This window comes from Tursiops truncatus, chromosome 12, assembly GCF_011762595.2.
Source record: "Tursiops truncatus isolate mTurTru1 chromosome 12, mTurTru1.mat.Y, whole genome shotgun sequence".
NCBI lineage: Eukaryota > Metazoa > Chordata > Mammalia > Artiodactyla > Delphinidae > Tursiops > Tursiops truncatus.
The window spans coordinates 38,611,882-38,629,106 of record NC_047045.1 but is presented as its reverse complement, the minus strand read 5'-3'; the positions used below and the strand labels follow the sequence as shown (position 1 = coordinate 38,629,106).

The 17,225-nt window shown below is 43.1% G+C and overlaps 1 protein-coding gene across 3 annotated transcripts in view; it reads left to right on the top strand.

Annotated features, from left to right (window-relative positions):
- The window catches only part of SCML4 (Scm polycomb group protein like 4), a 107,266-nt gene that overhangs the window by 26,931 nt on the left and 63,110 nt on the right, over positions 1-17,225 (top strand). The window lies entirely within an intron of this gene.

The following is a 17,225-nucleotide window of genomic DNA, read 5'->3' as shown; positions in this document are numbered from 1 at the left end:
AAGGGGATAAGAGTCCATTTCTGACCAGTGCTTCCCTTTTGAGGGCCAAGAAGTTGCTTTTTTTTCGCTAGTCTTGTAGTACCGTGAACTCTGGGGCCCCAGGCTGTTTAAGGGTGGCCACTGGGGGACACTGGTCCAAGAAGTAGTGACCAGCCCACCGTGTCCCTGGTGGGATGATGCTGCAACTGCACTTAACAGGACAACTGGGAAGCCTTTGTGACCCTTGGTGATCAGAAGCAAATGAGGACTACACTTTGTTTTCCTCTTTTACGTTAGGAAAACAAATACGGAAACAAAGAAACAAAAAATACCACAGGGAAAAGTTTCCCAGTACTCTTTGTTCCAGCCCCTCCTTCCCTTCACCCATTCTATTCCCAGACCTGGTGATAGTTTCCATTCCTATTTAAAGACCCTGGGATTCTTCTTTGTGAAATAAGGGGAAGAGTGAAGCAGTGTGCAGTGACTGCACGTACAGATAGATGATGGATGGTGACAGTGCGAGGCACCAAGGACCCCTCCAGACTCACAGCTTTCTAGGGAGCTCTGAGTCCCCCAGATGCCAGGGTGTCCATAGCAGCTTCACCCCCATGAGGAGGGTATAATCTAGCCGGGAGACAGGACTAGTGTGATGCTCTGCAGGTGGAGATGAGGAACTTGGCATTCTCTGGATGCATTTGGGTGTATTTCTTTAATAATAATAAGCTTAGGATGGGCTCTTGTGGTCATTTTCTTATCGGATTCTCAAGGCAGCCTGGTGATGTGACCCTGGCAAGTACTGGTGTCTCTGACAGGTCAGGACACTGACGGCCAAGCGTCACACTGCTTTTCTAGTTACTTCCTATGCAAGAGGGAAAAGATATGGGAACGTAGGTATATGTATAACTGATTCACTTTGTTATAAAGCAGAAACTAACACACCATTGTAAAGCAATTATACTCTAATAAAGATGTAAAAAAAAACGGCTCTCCTGATCCTTGCTCCCTGGACCCTGACCACCAGCTCCTCCTACTGGCCCCTCGATCAAAGAAACACGGCCCTTGTATACTGGGGAAGCAAAGCTTTCCACCCCCAAACACAGAGGACCAAAATCAGTTTCAAGATAAACGTGCACGTGCTGTCACCTTTCACCTCTAACGTACATCTCTCCTTGACTTGCAAAGAGGTGAGGGCATTGGTTCCTGGGTTATTTTCATATTTGTTTTCTGTTGACTGCTGTATCCTGCCTATGTGGAGCCAATGTGTATATCTTTCTTAGACAGTCCAAGGTGTGTATCTTTCTTAGACAGTGAGTTCTTCCAGGGCAAACATTGAGTTGCTAAGTCTCATTGCAGACCACTAACAGAGTGTCTTGTATACTTCAATGTTTTGCAAAGAGTATCATAATGCAGATAGCATAGTTTCACATTTCTGTGCCTGAAAATTTTTGTGAAAATGTTTGTGTTGAAAAGGATGCTGTCTAAAACATCCCTATGTGAAATCCTTGAGGAATTCACAACCCCCAGGACTGCTGAATGGATTCCCATTCCGTGAGGCATTGATTTAGAGAGTTGTGATTTGTCTTACTGTTAAAGCTTTAAGAATTCTTCTTAGCAAAGTATTTTAAAGGAATCTAGGTCTACAGTTCGGTTATATGACAAAACATCGTCTTGAAAAGAAAGTTTGCTTTGTTGATAAAGACTGAACTAGAAACAGCCAAAACACCAAACCACCAGTGCTTTCTCAAAACTAAATGTAAAGTATAAATAGAGAACAAAACAGGAAATTGTGGTTTTCAAAAAAAACAATAGTTGTAGTTGCCCTAAAAAGTGCCTTTCCCTACACTGTGGACTGAGTTCAGAGACCAAGTGACAGAAGGTCACTGGCTCCACCTCCCAGCAGAGACAGTGTCTTCCAGCACACGCTGCCTTACTGCTGCCTGCAACTGCTCTCTAATAGTCTTTCAAAAATCTTTGGGTCAGTCTGTATGTCACAGGCACTGGCCAAATAACTGTGCTTCTGAATCTGTCCAGTCACCACATGCTCAGTGAGTTGATTGGGTTACCTGATACCCCCTAAGCTTTCCCTTAGCATCAGTGTCACCTCTTTACATCCTATAGAGATGTGGAGATGTGTCTTGAAGGGTTGGGCTTCCCTCCTGTCCCCCTGACCAGCTCCATTGCCAGCTCCTGTCATGCCACTCAGGGCTGACCCTGGGAGGCAGCTGTAGGGATTTGTGCAGAGGACCCTGGGGTGGAATCTGAGTTCTGCCCACTAATGGGTGATCTCATGCAACCTCTCTGGGCCACAGCTCTGCATCTGTAAATCCAAGGACAGTACTACTTATCTTAGAGAATCATGAAAGTGAATAGAGATGAAGTAGGTGAAGGCCCATCCTGGGATCATGTCGGGCACTGTGTCTTGCTGGGGTGGCCTTGTTGTAGGAAAGTGGCTATTGTGGGGTAGAGCTCTGAGCTTGCTGGTGCCAAGTGCCCTGGGCTGGATCCTGCTGCCTCAGCGCTGGGGAGGGGAGGGAGTCCTGGAAGAGGGGCTGGGTTGTGATCCTTCACTCACCGTTTATTCAGTAAATATTTGTTAAGTCCCTAAGTTGTACTAGAAGCTAAATTAGATGGGATATGTTGATCAAGATACAGTGCCTCCTTCAAGGAGTTCAGATATATCAGGAGACACAGACAAGGATACAAATAAATGGAATGACATGTTTGTGGTGTTGTGATAGAAACTGTCAGTCACAGACACTGGGGGGACGTAGAACAGAAACATCCTATCCAGACAGAGCTGTGCGGGAGGAGTCTCTAGAAAGCCACCTTCTTGAGGAAAGTGATTCCTTTTTAGCCAAGGGGAAAGGCCTCACATTTCAGGGAGAGGCTGATGGCTTTCGGAGAAAGGATAGATTCCTCTCTTGCAAAGCTGGGCAAAGATCAAGTAACGGCGCTTCTCGGACTCCGACCTTAGAGGAAACTGTGAGGGAGGGCACCACCTTAGAGGCTTCTGAAGAGCCTTGTTGTGATTCAACTCACCTTGAGTTCTCCTTCTACCCTTCAGTCAGACTGGAAGCGGATTAGTTTCACCACTGTGTTCAAGCCCATGAAAGCCGCCTGAAATGAGCTAGGAGTAGGTAATAGGGCAAAATTCCAGGGCTGCATCAGGGGACCCCCTTCAGTTTGGATGTCCTCTCGGTTCAGTAGCAAAGGGGAGGTTGGGCCCCTCGGGGAGTGCCAGGCTGCAAGGACCTGCGGAGGGTGAGGTGGAGAGAGGTTAGCAGGCCCCACGCTTTGACTTCCCCTTGGTTGTTCTGCGGCCCCAAGAATCTCAGCCCCACAGACCTCTTCTCTCTGAGCATCCTGGACCCTTTGGTCCTCATCCTAAGGGTACAAGTTGCCTCAGAACAGTCCTCCTGCCATATCGTGTACAAGTCTCTCTTCTCCCCTCCTCGGTACTTAGCTTCTTGAAGGCTGGAGGGGAGTATGGGGACCGGCTCAGCCATGGCACCCTGGGGACTTGGCACGTCTCCACGTAGGCCACCAGGCAAGGCTCAACCAAGCTGATGGGAGTCTTGGCAGAGCCCCTGTGATGCTCCCAGACCGTAAGCGTGTAGGAGGCCTGTGAGGAGCTGCTAGCAGGCCGCTTGCCACTCACCTCCCTATCTGCCCAGGGGCCGTCACGGGACCGTCTCCCATTGCCTCCTGGGCGAGGCCTTCGCCTGGCTCTCCCTGAGGGTGCAGCTGCAGCCTCTAAAACTGCTCCCTGCAGCGTGAGGGCTCCTCAGCAGCAGGGTGCAGTCATCTGGCCCTTTTTGTTTCTGTGTTGTCCTATGGGACAGGGACACGGGGGCGTGGGTGCTCTTCTCGCTGGTGCTTCAATGTAAAGTGAGAAACTGTCTGGATTGAGCAAGGGCTTGTTGTCTTCCTACTGGAGGTATCTGTCAGCTTTGTTCTTCAGGGAGTTTAGAGATCAAAACCTGCACAGATTAGAGGGCAGGGGCCGGGAGAGTTTGAGTGGTCTTTATCTCTCTGCCTGTTAGGAGCAGAGCCGGGACTAGAGGCTAGCGCCCTAAATCTGGGGTCATTTCCACTAGCACCTAACACTATGCCTTATGGCCTATGAATGCCTGTTGAAACAATTGCTGGTCCAGTCAGTCAGGTCATTGGGGTTATTAGTTGTCCTGGTCAGTACAAATGCACACAACCATGGCTCCCAATGACCGTAGCACCCACATATTGGCTTGTGATTTGTGGTCCTTGCAGGGTCCAGGGCACCTGGCCCATCCTACCCCGTACATGCTAGTGCAGATGGCCCTGGCTGATCAATGGCTGCGGATGGTAGAGCCACTCATTCATTCTTCTCTGGAGTAAGAGATTGTGGATGAGCTCATTTATTTGTTTGTTATTTTTATTTTTGAATAGACACAAAATACAAAAGGTAGAAAACAGTATGCAGAGAAAAATCACCATCCTCCCACCGCCAACCTCCAAGAGATGAATGCTACCATTTTTAAACCCTTCCTGAGGCATTTTATGCATATATAAGTGTGTATATGTGTGAGTGTATATATTTGTATATGTATCTTCCTCACCTACCATATGATAGCATGCTCTCCATGCTACTGTGTAAACGTAAACATTTATCTTGAAAGTCATCTGCTCTTATTTTTCTTAGCCACGATTCTGCTGACCACAGCAATGGCAGGAAGCATTCTATCTCTTCCCTCCTCCAGGTTCCTGCTTACAACCCATGGGTATGCATGTGTGCAGAGCTCCAGGTGTGGCCACAGAGAGACAGACTCCATTCTTGGAGGTAGCAGGAAAGATGGGAAATTCCCAAAGGAGGCTTTCTTACAAAGTTCTGCCCCGTCATGAACTGACCTGCCTTTCCATGTCAGTCTGTCGGGGTCTAACTAGGAAACCTCTTTAGTATTTAAGGCGCTGGGCATGTAATGCAGGGAAATGGTGGCACAGTGATGGAAGAGCCAACACAGGAGGCTGGACCATTAGCCACGGTCCCTGGAGGTGAGCCACTGTAGGCTAGAGGGGCAGAGGGATGAGGTGGTGTGGCAGGAGGCAGGGCCAGGCCACCCAGCAGAGCGTGGGACCACGTGGGCCTGCCCAGCGGGAGCTAGAGCCTCAGAGGAGAGGCAGCTCCTGGTGGACACCCAGCAAAGCAGAGGCAGTGGGTGACAGAGCCCGGGCTTCACCCATGCCAACAGCCACCTCCAAACTCAGACCGGCACTTCCCATTGAGCAAACTCAGCCAGCAGCCAGCTGTCATGGCAAGCTTGGAAAACAGCTTTGGGGACCAGGCCCCTGGTGTAGAGAACTGCGGAGCAGAGGGAGGCCGGCCAGGACTGGCCCATGGAATCTCCCGAGGGCTGTCTTCTCTAAGGACATCACCTGAGGGGGGAGGCCTGTCAGTGTGGGGGACTGGATTTTTAAAAAAGGGGTGAACATTTGAAACAAGGAGGTGGCAACCAGTCCCTCTGGGGTCTGTCCTCTGAAGTTTACCTTCTGAGGAGCAGCTCTAGGCCAGATGGCGGTGCTGGAGTTGGAAGCAGCTTTCTCTTCTTCCTGTGCCAGCTGAGGGTACTGGCAGGACCCAGAAAATAGCTGGTTGAGGGTACCGCCGAGCAGCTGCCCAGCCGGTAAATAATTCATACCTCTGTGGTGTGTCTGTCTCTCATGCTTTCAAATGTTCTAACGTTTTTCCAAACCCTGCAGATTGGAATGGGTGTTTTCCCCACTTCCAGGCTCGTCCTTCATGCATCTTTTCTCCTTCCCCTTAAATATATGAATTTTTGCTCTCTATCACCCTGGCTGCTGCACCCTTACTTGATGCAGGGAAGGTTGCAGAATCAGGGAGGGAGGGGCTTTTATAAGTTCAGCCAGGGGTGGAATGGATGTGACAGGCTTTAGAATCTACCCTCTCAGCCGCCGGCCAGTTACAAGGAGGCGGGAAGCCCTTGCGCCTACCCAGCAGCAGAGCTGGGAGCTCTGTGCAGAAGGAGGCGCCTGCACCTTGAAGTCTCCACACACTTACTATGCACATCTAGAAGCTTCATCTCTGGGGACTGAGGGGGTAAGTCTGCACATTAGAACCCCTCTAAAGACACTGAACAGAGTCATCGCCTTCAACGTTCTCTTGAACCCACTTTCTACCTGGTTATTATGTGGCACAACTGGGACTAACCAGTCCTTTTCGTTCCTGGGTCAGTTGCTATTTTTCCAGAATAAGCTAGCCTATTTATAATTTCTTTGTACTCACCCATGTGTATTTAGACGTGGAAAGACAAGGGCATATCAGTATGCAATCAGTGGATAAATAATATTTTATTCTATTCTCCCTTCTGTTGTATTAAAATAATTACAAATAAGAGTTTGGGGCACCTTAGCTTAGTCTTCTGAGTATCATAAAGAGCTCATAGCCTTTCACAAACAATTATTTCAATTCACTATATTACCATTGTTATTATTATGGTTGATTCATAAATTGTTACAACTTGCTTCTTTGTCCTCTTAGCACCACCCCTGATATTCTTAGAGTCATCCTTGTCTGGTAATAATAAGATGTTCCAAGCTAATTCTGGCCTTTCTCTGTCCCCAAGATACAGAATCAGCTACCTCTAAGGAGTCTTGGTTTTTATTTCCAGTGGAAAATAGTAGCAGAAAGTGAGTGCCAGGAGTGAGTACACATGAGTGTTGGTTTTGGCTTCTGTTGGCCCAATTTTTGTGACAGAATTGGGGAAAAATATATATTAAGGGAATTCTTTTTCTCCATTCAACAGATTATATTGCTGTCCCTCTTCTTATGATATGAAGCTTTCATTGACCAGCAAAGTGTTCTATTATGTTCATATATTTCTAGCCAAAATTAAAATATATGAATGCACAGCTCTGACACCAGCTGTGGGCCGGGAGCCTCGGTGAGATGGCGGACTCCAAGGCGAATGGTATTGTCACAGGTGCCAGGTGCACTCTGTGGGGGCAACATTGCACCAGGTGCTGTGAAGAGCATAGTGACAAATGAAAGAAACATGGCCCTGGGCCTCCAGGGATGGACAAAAATCACTTACGTGCTTGCAATGAGAAAACTGTATAAACCATCATTTAATCAGTGCCTGCTGAAACTGGCAGCACAAGCAATAGGTGGTGAAGGAGTTGAGAGAAGGGAGAGATCAGTGTGTGGAGAAGGGAAGGTCCCTGAAGCAGGAGGGCTTAGGTCACCTTGGAGAGTGGTTGAATTTTAGATAGATGCCAAGGCACATCCTAATTGCTTGAAACTACCTCACATACAGAACTAAGCAGCCTGGGGAGCCGTGGGTATTAGGGTACGTACGAGGCTGCTGGCAAAAGAATGATGCTAGAGGGCTTCCCTGGTGGCGCAGTGGTTGAGAGTCCGCCTGCCGATGCGGGGGACATGGGTTCGTGCCCCGGTCCGGGAAGATCCCACATGCCGCAGAGCAGCTGGGCCCGTGAGCCATGGCCGCTGAGCCTGCGCATCCGGAGCCTGTGCTCTGCAACGGGAGAGGCCACAACAGTGAGAGGCCCGCATACCGAAGGAAAAAAAAAAAAAAAGAATGATGCTAGAGACTCTGGCTTATGGTGAATGCAACGTGGTGCCCCCAGAACGAGAGAAAATAAGATTCCAGTTGTACTTTTTTTTTTTAATTAATTTTTATTGGAGTACAGTTGCTTTACAATGTTGTGTCAGTTTCTGCTGTACAACAAAGTGAATCAGTTATATGTATACATATATCCCCTCGTTTTTAGATTTCCTTTCCGTTTAGGTGACCACAAGAGCATTGATTAGAGTTCCCTGTGCTGTACCATAGATTCTCATTAGTTATCTATTTTATATATAGTAGTGTATATTTGTCCATCGCAATCTCCCAATTCATCCCACCCTCCCCTTCCCCCCATGTGTCCACACGTCCGTCCTCTACGTCTGCCTTTCTATTCCTGCCCTGAAAGTAGGTTTATCTGTACCATTTTTCTAGGTTCCACATATAAGCAATATTATACAATATTTGTTTTTCTCTTTCTGACTTACTTCACTCTGTATGACAGTCCCTATGTCTATCCATGTCTCTGCAAATAGCACTATTTTGTTCTTTTTTATGGCTGAGTAATATTTTATTCTATATATGTACCACATCTTCTTTATCCATTCCTCTGCTGATGGACATTTAGGTTGCTTCCATGTCCTGGCTATTGTAAATAGTGCTGCAATGAATGTTGTGGTCATGTATCTTTTTGAATTATAGTTTTCTCCAGATATATGCCCAGTAGTGGGATTGCTGGGTCATATGGTAATTCTATTTTTAGTTTTTTGAGGAACTTCCATACTGTTGTCCATAGTGGCTGTACCAATTTACATTCCCACCAACAGTGTAGGAGGGTTCCCTTTTCTCCACATCCTCTCTAACATTTATTGTTTGTAGATATTTTGATGATGGCCATTCTGACTAGTGTGAGGTGATACCTCGGTGTAGTTTTGATTTGCATTTCTCTAACAATTAGTGATGTTGAGCATCTTTTCATGTGTTTGTTGGTCATCTGTATGTCTTCTTTGGAGAAATGTGTATTTAGGTCTTCCACCTATTTTTTCATTGGGTTGTTTGTTTTTTTTGATATTGAGCTGCATGAGCTGTTTGTATATTTTGGAGATTAATCCCTTCATTTGCAAATATTTTCTTCTGTTCTGAGGGTTGTCTTCTGGTTGTACTTTTAAAATGACAGTGAGAGAGAGCATGACTGACACCAAGGTCAGAAACGCATCCCATGCAGTTAATAGAAGGAAATAATCCCGAGTCCATTAGGAGGCTAGAGAGCCTTGTACCTACCTCTCTCAATGCTTTTAGAAACAACGGAAAGCCATTGGTCCTGCTTCCGGTCTGGCTGGCCCCTCCCTTCTCCATGCACCGCCAAACATCCCTGAACGTACCTGCTCTATCGCCAGCTCTGTGCGTTTAGCTTGCTCTGCCTGGAAAATCCTAGCTCTGATGTCACCTTTTTGTGCTTCTCCTGCCTCCACTCTTTCCAACCCTGTTAAAAGAAATGATTTCTTTTCTCCTTGATGTTCTCATAGCATTTCATAGGAAACCTTTGTTATACCATCTACCTCACATATTATTATTGCCTCCTTACTTGTCTGCTTCTCCATAGTGCATATCTTAGGGAGATGTATTTTATTTATTCTTGTCTGTAATCCAAGTGCCTATGCACAATACTTGACACTCACTTCATATTCAACAGATATTTCTTGGATGTATTAATAAATGAAACAGTGAATGAATGAATGGATACATGAACACATGCCTCAGGATTGAATTAGGTGACTCAATGGCCCCATGGGACTGGTGTATGCTTTGAATTTGGTAATTCCTTGTTCTTTACCTTGATGAAGTACCATTAGCCAGGATCTTGATTTATATGTATTAGATCTGCAAGGCAAGCAGGTAAACTGTCATCCCCAAATTCATAGACCAGATCTTAGTTTCTCTTGGTTTCAGCTATAATATTTCTAGCCAAGCCTTTTTTTGATAAGAAGAGGGAGACTTTGAAAACCAGCAGCAAATCACTTGATTTAATACATTGTCAGGATTTGACAACCACTTAAAGGTTATAACTTGGAGATTTAGAGACTTGAATGTTAGGTTGTTCTAAGGACAGAATCTTTTATGTTTACTGAAGCTCTTTGCTCTAAGATGGCTTCCAATTCTGAAGTGAACTGAGGCAGTCTGTATTTACTCAAGTCCACAACTGAAAGCAGAGAAATTCAGAGATATCATATATACCTCGGGATTTTGACAGTTCTCAAATGATTTATATAGTTGGTTGTATCAAATTATGTGCCCATGGCTAGGATGTCCTTGGACAGCACTTGAGGTCTTTTGAAGGTCTTTGGAGATGAGTGGAAATCTTTGGGGGAAGGGCAGTAACCCAGCTGCCAACTGGGTGGAAGTGCCTCCAGGGAGGTGGTATCAAGGCCAGTAAACGCAGTGACCTGGTTCTCTCAGGAGCCCAGCAAAGCACCCCTGTCCACCATCTGTTTATGGACATTCTTAGCTCTGAAACAACTTTCTCTGTATTATTAGTTATAAAGTCTTTTGCCTTTTTGTTACAATTTATTTGAGATGTTAAAGCAGTGGCCAGTGAAGTTCTGTGGCTTAGGAGCCAAAACCATTAGAAAACAAGAAAACGAAAGGCCATCTAAAGCACAAATTTCCAATAGAAACTTCCAGAGAGTGAGAATTATTCACTCATTGTTTATTTTCCCTTTATACTATTTTTCTGCCTATGGTTTAAAAATTCAAATAATGCAAAATGGTACAAAGAAGAAAGCAAGATCATCTTTCCATATTTTTCTGCCCAGAGCAACTACCATCAGCCTTTCTGATGATTATCTTTCCCAGACTTCTTTCTATGCCTAAACACATGCAGATTTATCTCTATCTGTATACGTAAAAGAGATATGAATAGAATCATACTATAAATGCTATTTTGCAATCTTTATAAATGCGTGTATATAGGTATGTATGTATATGCACACAAATTACAGAGTATTCCATTTTATGAATGTGAAATAATTTACTAAACGAAGGCTGCTTTGAGAGGGGCATTTTGATTGCTTTCAGTGTTTTACTATCATAAACAATGTTTGAAGAATATCCTTGGCCATCTATCTTTGTGTTCTTCCCAGATTATCTTCTTAGGATAAATCCTTAGGAGTGATATAGCTAGATTAGGAAGTGTGCACGTATAAAGCTTGTAAGTGATTTTCAAATTGTCCTCCAGAAAATTTAACCAATTTCTACTTCTACCAACAGTAAATGGGAATTTCCTCTACCCCCTTGCCAACATGGAGTATTATCAGGGTTATTCACATTTATCAATCTGATGAGTGTCAAATGATATCTCAATTTACTTTTTGGAAGGTTACCAGTGAAGTTTAGAATCTTTTCTTGTAATAATTGATCATTTATTTCTCTCCTCTCTCTTTCCTCCCTCCCTCCCTTCCTTCCTTCCTTTTCTTTCTTCTTTTTTTTTTTTCTTGCCTTCTCCAACACATCCCCTGCCTTTTGTGAGTTGTCTGTGTCCTTTGCCCATTTTTCTATTGGAGTGTTAATTTTTATTTTAATAATTTGAAGGAGTTCTTTGTATTAACCTTCTGTTGGTTCCATATGTAGCAAATAGTTTCCTCAGATTTTCATTTATTTTCAACCTTATTCATGATTGTACTTTTGCTGTATGAAAGCATTTGTGGTCATGTCCGTCAGTCTTTCCATGTCCACTTCCTGAGTTTTCCATCATACTTAGAAAGTCCATCCCCATCCCAAGAGTATAAAAATGTTGACTTATATTGTCTCCAGCACTTCTTAATGTTTCTTTTATTTTTGTATATTTTAGTCTTAGATAGCTCTAGGATCTATTTTGCTGATGTATAGTTAAAACTTTATTGATTTCTAAGTGCCAGTTGTCCACAAATTATTTATTGAGCTGTCTGCATTGATATGAAATGATCCTAAATTTCAAACAAATGGAAACTTAATATACGTTTAATTTCTGGACTAACTTTTCCATTAATCTGATCTCTTATTTCTGTACCATAATACTGCCATTGTTATAGTTTTATAACACATTTTAAGAACCAGAAGGGCAAGTCTGTCCTGCTGGCCTTTGTTTTGTCTTTCTTTTCTTAAAATCAGTTTGGATTTTTAATGAGATTACACTTAATTTATAGAATAATTTAGGTAAAAATTATATTCTTAAAATATCCATCTGTCCAATGATAGATTAATCTTTTAATTTAATAGGTAAAAATTATATTTTTTAGGTAAATATAATTTAGGTAAAAATTATATTCTTAAAATATCCATCTGTCCAATGATAGATTAATCTTTTAATTTATTCATCTTATTTTTAAGGCATAAGTAGAATTTCAAAAACTATTATTTTCTTCATGTGACTCCTTCCACTTCTTATTAAGTCTATATAAAGAACAGAGAAGGGTCTGAAATTTTATCCTCTGCAAGCAGACAGGTTAGCCTACCCCGGTGTTATGGATGCTGGCAGAAGAAAGGTGACTGCTAGATCAGAGGCACAGCAGGTGGTATAATTTTCATGTTCCCATCTGCTTCTCTTGTCCAAGTTCCATTGTGGATGCTTTACATGCAGTAGTCGCAGCTGAGGAATTCTAAGCTTAGGGAACCCTAATGAGAACTCAGGGTAAGTTTCCTTGAGCTAATTGATGAAGAATGAGGGGACTAAGCCAGAGCAGGAGGAAAGAGCATTGTAGGCAAAGGCCCTGTGATGGGAGAAAGTGTGGCAACGATTAACATCTGGAAAAATGGCCACCATAGCGATTCCATTATCTTCTGGCTAATGGAGCTGAAGACAGCTAGCCTGTTTATTTTTCCTATTGTAAATGATCTGTTTGTTCTGCCTAAATGCTTATAGATTTTCCCCTTTGCTGTTGAGTGTATTTTTTTCAGGATTTTTTTGTTGTTGTTCATTCTTTTTTTTTTTTTTTTTTTTTTTTTTTTGGTACACGGGCCTCTCACTGCTGTGGCCTCTCCCGTTGCGGAGCACAGGCCCCGGATGCACAGGCTCCGCGGCCATGGCTCATGGGCCCAGCCGCTCCGCGGCATGTGGGATCCTCCCAGACCGGGGCACGAACCCGTGTCCCCTGCATCGGTAGGCAGACTCTCAACCACTGCGCCACCGGGGAAGCTCTGTTGTTGTTCATTCTTAAAGGAAGTTTCTTAAGACACAGAGAGGCTCTTTATGCTTGATGACAGCCTCTTAATATATCTTTGAGTATTTTACTTTGCTATTAGTTTTGACCTTTTCCTTAAATATTTGATAAATTGTGATTGTCTATCATCCGTAGTTTTGTTTTCCCTAAAAAATTTCCATCTGTTTTGTTTCCATTGCAGTCCAAGATTGGGACCTTTCTTTATTTTCAGTATTGATCTTTGCTATTTTTACTTTTTGTTGTTGTTGTTCATGTCTTAGTTTTGGAAAGGGAGACCTTGGGGACCCTCCAGTTTTGCCACCATCTTTTCCAAAGTGTCTGGATCTGGGTTTTTTTTGTTTTTTTTATCCGCAATAAATGTGTATTTATTTATAAATTTCAAACATGTGCTACACTGCAAAATATGTGTTATAAAATGTACGCTTGGAACAACAGAAATTTTAAAAGATGAGATAAAGAGAAATACATAAAAAGGTTTTAATACTTTTCTCTCTAATGGATCATCTTGATCCCTTCCCCAGGCACATACAGCCCACTTTCAAGACACTACCCTAGAGATAAAGGCTGTCAAATGTGATGTCTATTTCCTCGGTGCATGTACTAACGTATATATCTTATTTGTTAAAAACGATGAGGGCATACCAGTTCTTCGATTGGCTTTCTCCATATAACACCACATGTTGGACAGCCTTCCTCTCATTACATAAATCAAGCTCATGATTACAGCTCCACAGTAACCCATAATCAGAAACAGTTATTTCTTTAATCAGACACTTATTAGACATTTAGAATCTCCTGATAGACATTTAGAATGCTCCTAATTGTTCATAAAGACAAAGAACACAACAAGGACCACCACTGTATGTTCACAGATTATTCATTTTTTTTAACCAAACACGTGACTAGAGCTGCATGGTTAATAGTCTGCTCACACCTAATAAGTTACTCGATTTGCCCAAGTGCCCTATGGAGTAGGCAGTATAGAGAATCCTTCTCATTCTGTGGATGGGGAAATGGAGATTCCAAGAGACTACCTGATCTAACACAAAATAATAAGAGCCACTACGTTCTCTGTGTATCGTGCTAAGAACTTGACATTGATTATCTGATTTAATCTTCACAAAAGTCCTAGAGGATAGGTATTACTACTATCCCCATTTTAGAGATCAGGGAACTGAGGCTCTGAGAAGTCAGCAACTTACTAAAGGGCACACAGAGTAGTGGGTAGTGGAGTGAGGTCAGACTCTGAAGCCTGGGCATTTGCCTGCCACTCACTCATTAGGGCTAGGGTGGGGTGGGATTGGAGGCCAGCATACCTACAGCCCTCTTCGAAATAAAGTACCAGCTACAGCTGCAGTCTGGGATGGCCTTGACACTCTGCCCTAGACCCTCCCTTGGTCACATCCTCATAAGCAGGGAGAACATTATACACAGGATTAGTAAAAACTATTTCAGGCAACAAATTCAAAACTGAACTGTATATCACAGGGAGCTCTGCTCAATATTATATAACAACCTAAATGGGAAAAGAATTTGAAAAAGAATAGATACATGTATATGTATAACTGAATCACTTTGCTGTACACCTGAAACTAACACAACATTGTTAATCAACTACACCCCAATATAAAAAAAAAACCAGAAAATCTGAAACGACGTTAACAGAAAAATCCCCTAGTTCTTGAAACTGGTTCTCTCTCTGTTGAGTTAATCTCTTTCGCACCACCAATGTCAAAGGTTTCTGGCTTCTTCCTCCTGGTTGGGGCCAGCTTCCTCCCATAAGGGGCACCTGTCAGTGTCAGCCACGTGCCTCTCACGCATTACTCACGTGGTACATAGACATGGGCGGCCCAGTTGCCCCGCTCGTGGGGAAAGGTGAGCACCTGGCCCCCGTGTTTTGCGCTGCCATCCTCAGACCACTCCTCGGTGCCCGGGAACCTGTCCAGTACACTGTCGGGTACTGGCAACTTCTGGCTGGGAAGGGGGCTCTGGCCCCGACTGTGGCCTCCAGTCCCCAGCCAGCCCCGGGCCCCAGCCTCAGCTTCATCCTCGGAGCCACTGCTGCTGTAGCCCACCCGGAGCGCCGCACTCATGGGGGACCCCCTCCACTACAGCACAGCCTGCCTGCCAGCGGTTGAACCACACCAGGAATTCCTCTGCGCAGGAAGTTGGATCTGTTATTGAAAGAATCATTTTGTAGATGCTTTCCTCCAACTCTGTAAAATTATTCCAAGAAGACATTTTGAGACTCCCCCATGGTTAAAATAGACTATTCAGTTTTTAACAGCTCTCTGTCCCATTACTTAAAATTGGATTTATTTTTGTGTTAAAATGGTATATATTTGTTAACAAGGAATTGGGGAACAGCATCTTCCTGATTGATGGATGAAATACATAATCATTCAGGTATGGTGACTTGAGGAGACTGTGGGAAGACTCCCTATCTCCAAGTATCTCCCCAACCACTAACCAGTACTTAGTATTCCACTAAAAATACTTCACTGTTGTTCCATTAGCATGAAGTCCGTTGATCAGATTTAGTTACCTGGAAAGGTCCTTCATACTCCTGCGATGGTGTACTTCTATAGAAGAGAGTGGAAAGTAACATGAGTCCTGTTTTTTCCTCCCACCAGGGAGAGGGAAGTAGAACAAAAGAATCCAGTTTAAAAGATGACTGTTTTTCCTAGGAAATTATTTCTGGCATATTAGAAATTTGGGGATACTTAAGTGTAATTTTGAGTGATATGAATTCTTGGGATAATGTGCTCATTAGTTTGTTACCCTTCCTTTACTCTTCAAAACCTGTTCAACAAGAAGAGTTTTGTGAGGGAGTGTCTCAGTTAGCAGAGTATCCCAGCTCACGAGGGAAGGAGTGCTGCTAATTGAACCTTTCAGGGGACTCGCATTTTCATGAGAGGAAAGAAATTCAGTGCCTTCTCTGATTGTGGATTTTCTCGTGTTGACTTTTGATCTTGATGTTATTAAATACATTGCTGACCTCCTCACTAGACGAAAGTAGAAAGGTAGAGAACCTTGTCCTAGATGAGGAAAATTCCTGTTTCCAAAATCTGTAAAGATAAACTAATTATGAAGAAGCAGAAACTTGATCATGGTAGTTCAAAATGGGATTCAGATAAAGTTTCACATAGCAAAAATCTTACTGAATAATTTTTTGTGGTTTTTCAATGTTTTTAAAAGCCTCTCTTTTGAAAATGAATATTTGGGTATTTGTTGGCACTGTGGAGCAGAGATACTAAGTCTAGAGTTAGTCTAATGTTTACATATTTGTCTACATATGGGTTTATCTGCATTGATCATAATTCCTTGACTCTAAGATGTCTTTAAGTATATCACACATCATTATTTCATACACCACTAAGAAAGAAAAAATGCTCCCTATGGAATTCTGACACGCTTACAGTGCTTTAGGGTGCATCCTGATTTCAAAGATGTTAATATGTGAAAAAATATGCATCATAGAATTGATGAGATATAGTATTTTTCTTAAACTTACAAAAACAGGGAAAATTGATATCCTTAATCACTTGTCCATCTATCTGAAATATTTAACAATACAGTCAATAGGTAAATTTATGCTTTAAAATTCTATTTACTAGGTATGAAATTTCTAAGAAAAATCAAGACATTGATAGAATACCATTAATATTCAGAGAATTAACAGTGACCTTACATCTATAGATGATACACCCCAGATTTCCCCTGTCATGTTTTTTTAATATTTATTTTATTTTATTTTTAATATTTATTTATTTTTATTTTTGGCTGTGTCGGGTCTTAGTTGCGGCATGCAGATCTTTCGTTGCAGCTCACGAAGACTTCTCTCTAGTTGTGGCGCACAGGCTCAGTAGTTGCGGCGCCCAGGCTTAGTTGCCCCGTGGCATGTGGGACCTTAGTTCCCCGACCAGGGATCAAACCAGCGTCCCCTGCATTGGAAGGCAGATTCTTAACCACTGGGCCACCAGGGGAGTCTCTTCTCTGTCATGTTTTTAAGAATTCCCACTATTTGATATTTTCATCCCTGAGTAAAGCAATCTGGTCCCTGCAGTGCTGCCCAGACCAGGGTGTAGGGATTGCTTCTATTGTCTTTTCCAACTCTTTCAGCAGCCTTTTGAGAAAGAGCCTCTTATTTCCACTATTAGGTATCACTAATGCTCAGAAATGAATTTTATCACCTAACATCACCCCTGAATTAAAGTCTAAAGTTCTGTCCCACTTGCCACTTTCCTGAACATTCCAGGAAATGTGATCCTTGAGCTCATGATACAGCTGCGTTCTCTAGGTTGAGGTTGATCAACTACCTCTTGCTGCAAGATTTAGTCAACTTTACTTGAGAAGCTTATTATAAATATTTTTAATGCTAAGCATATTATAGTACGAGGGGGAAAGGATTTGTGTGTGGTGAACAATTACCCATAGTCCCACTATCTTTGCCATTGGCAGCATTTTTGCAAGTTTC